This window comes from Glycine soja, chromosome 20 (assembly GCF_004193775.1).
Source record: "Glycine soja cultivar W05 chromosome 20, ASM419377v2, whole genome shotgun sequence".
Taxonomy (NCBI): Eukaryota; Viridiplantae; Streptophyta; class Magnoliopsida; order Fabales; family Fabaceae; genus Glycine; species Glycine soja.
The window spans coordinates 4,956,181-4,959,694 of NC_041021.1; positions in this window are offsets into that span (position 1 = coordinate 4,956,181).

A 3,514-nucleotide genomic window follows, 5' to 3' on the forward strand; every position below is an offset into this window, starting at 1 on the left:
AGAAATTAAGATTCAACTGTAAGCCTTAGACAACATTATACAGAAGTTTGTTTTCATCCCTCCGCCCCCACTCCCACCCCTTTTTCTCCTTTCAGTAAGAGTGATTAACATCTAATACCATGGACTCGGATGACTATTTGAAGAAGATAGAATCAAACAATTTCATCCATACAAAAACTACCAAAAAGAAACCTTTTGTTCCATGGTCCAAATATAATGTTTCAAGCTAAATTTATATAATAAAAATTTAAAAAATAGTATTAATAACCAGCAGGCAAACCAAACCTGTAATATATAATTTTCATGTGGCTTTGCATGTTCTCAGCATTAAAAGTCAGCAACTCATTCACAACATTGCTAGATTTCTTCTCTAATGAAGCCAAATCAGAATGTACAACCATAGTTATTTGCCTAGTCTAATGTGTTTTTGTAAACAGAAATAGAATTGAATGATTTTGGGTAGAAATAATGTAAACAAAATCATGCAATTGAATTCTTAATTCAATATCCAGAACCATTGTGCTAAAGTTAGCAACAGCTGATTTCAAAGGGAAAGTTGGAGATGAACATGACTGACCACAAACTCTGACCCAAGTAAGTTGAGTCATGCCCTTACCTTATATAATAGGAACTGATACAGGACACAGTCATCCACTGAAGTTTCTGTCATAAATATGAAGAAAGATGGACCATGGGGTAGGTGATCTTCTCCCCAATTGATTTTGTTTAGTCCTATTCATAGTCACAACCTATTAAAAATATTTGTCTAGTATCTTATTATTATTTTTCCTGCTATTTGAAGAAACAACTATTAAAGGGGTGGAGATCCCAAATAATTTCAAGGGAGGGGTGACATGCTTTGCCCTTAATTTATGTTCTAAAACTTGTAATCCCCATCAGCCACTTGAGCATGACAGTGGCAATGTGAACGCAACAGTAACAACTTCTTTAACTAGACTTGAAGCCTCAAGTGTCAAAGGCTGTAGCTATATGCTACTAACTCCTGCTCTCATCTTTCCAACTTGTTGTAGCTTCCACAATAAAATATAATAATACCTCATAGAGAATTTGGAGTTTTGGGTAAACCAAACTTTTGGAAGGGATACTAGGTTTAGAAAAAATAACTTAAATGGATATTTGGTTGAATGAGGTTCAACAATTTGGGTGGAAATAAATAATAAAATTCTATTTGTAGGATTTTGGTAGTATGAGGAAGATGCCGGTATATATGTGTGTGCAAATTTGGAGTCATACCTTTGTGCATTAACTCGTCCAAAATTAAATATGCTTCATAAATCCTTCTCACCTTCCCAAACCCATCAATAACACCACTATACACCACAACATTCAAATCAACACATTTTTATTTTTCTTCTTCAAATAACATATATGCTTCATCCTATCAATTATAGCAAGTCTATGAATGAAAGAACCATAGGTTACAAAAGTATGCTGCATACCCTTTGTCTTCATTTCCTCCATCAGTTGGTAAGCTTTGTTGACCTTACCAAACTTGCAGAACACATGAATAACTATGTTGTAAGCACGGGTGTCCAAATGCAGTCTTTGTTCCTTCATCTCATAAAAAAGTTGTATATTTCTTTTGTGAAACCTCGTTTGAGAGGACCATGAATTAAAATTGAATAACTCTGAACATGTGGAGTTAAACCTTGACACTTTATTTCTTGAAATAAAGCCCTACCTTTGTCAATTTCGTGGAGTCGTGAACTTTCAGAGCAGCTTCAAGTTCTCCTGAATTCTATAGCCTGTGAATTAAAATATTGTAGGATGTAAGATTGGCAATTGCATCCATTTTCATTGCTTCAAGGATTGTGAATGCTTCCTCAACTTTTGGATATCATGGAATTATATTCCTTTTAGTTTTTAAGCATAGAACAATATATCATTTAGATTTGTCAAAAAAATTTCTTTTGTTGTAGGTAGTAGGTTGAGGCAAAAAGTTACAAAGAAAATTCTTGTTTCACAAGTGTCCGAGTTGACTTTGTTGTGTTTGATTTGCCACTTGTCTGATCCCATTCGTACGGGTTTTTATTCACCGTATTTGTCTGGTATGTATTTCTTTCACTCCCACCACTGATAATTACATGGTTATTTATATATCAATTTTGGTTTCTATAAGCAATTATGTGCATTGTGAGTGAACCTTAGTTTCCTGTTTGAGATTTTATACAATGATTAATACAGATAGTTTGCATTAATCGCTGTATGTGTGACACCCTCTACCCCTCACATATATATTAATAAAGGAATAAAAATTCAAATATTAATTAAAAGTATTTTTAAAACATTTTTAAATACATGCCTTTCAAATGGATAAAAGGCTCACATTCACTTTCTTCTACATCATATTCAAACTTGTCCAAATAAATAATAAAGTCATCTCGGCTCAAAGAAGGTCATCTAAGTTTCATACAATTAATATAAAGCCTATATCCTAATGTCACATCCTATCAGAGCGTGGTGTTCCCGTGTCCTCTAGCATGAGGTTCTTCATAGTCACCCACCTATTCATCTGCTCCCCTGAACACAAAGTTCAAGATCATCACAGGATCCAAACACAAACAGCAAACCGGGATTGAGTTATCACATTTCTAACTACTAGAGAGAAACAACACAACATATAGTAGCCAAATACAATTTACTTAGCATATCTCACATTATTTCATCACTTTGTCATTCATCAATCACACCTTTCAATCATCAATCACAATACACAGGAATCACACACTCCGATCAAGACATAATAACACATCAATTTCATAATAAACAATTAGCAAGCGTATGCAACAGTTATGCTAAGACTCAAGCCTATATGCAATGTGGTACCATGTCAGTGAAAAATCTCGTCGGGCGCCTAGGAGTACATGACAAGACAAACCACACAATAGTAAGTCAAGTCACTCTCACTAGGTAATATCATAGAGAGACCAGTCAGGGTCACAGTGTTTTGTGAGAATGCTCCAACCATATGAGATCAACATAGGCTTAAAGGAACACTCAAACCGTGTGACCCCCAAGGCCTACACTCCGAAGAGTCCGTCAGGACCTCTCCCTCCTGATTCAGGTCCAACCCAAAAAACATTTTAGCACACAGACTCTATCTATGAATTGTACAAAACACACGACTCCTCAATTGTTCTCAAAATAGTTTCAACTCGTCGCCCTAAAAGGGACTGAACATTAACTCGTCGCCCTTAAAGGGACTTAACATTAACTCGTCACCCTTAAAAGGACTTAACATTAACTCGTCACCCAAAAAGTGACTTAACATTAACTCGTCTCCCTTAAAGGGACTTATAGTCATGTGATTATACAATTCATAGTTCATAATCAATGCACACAATATCTCAATCATATACATACACAATTTATCACATACACTCGATCTCAATCACAATGGTATAATATCAAAATAGCATGTTATCACACCTCATGGATCATATACACTTTACTTATGAACTATGCAATACACACATTTACTCAATTATTTTCA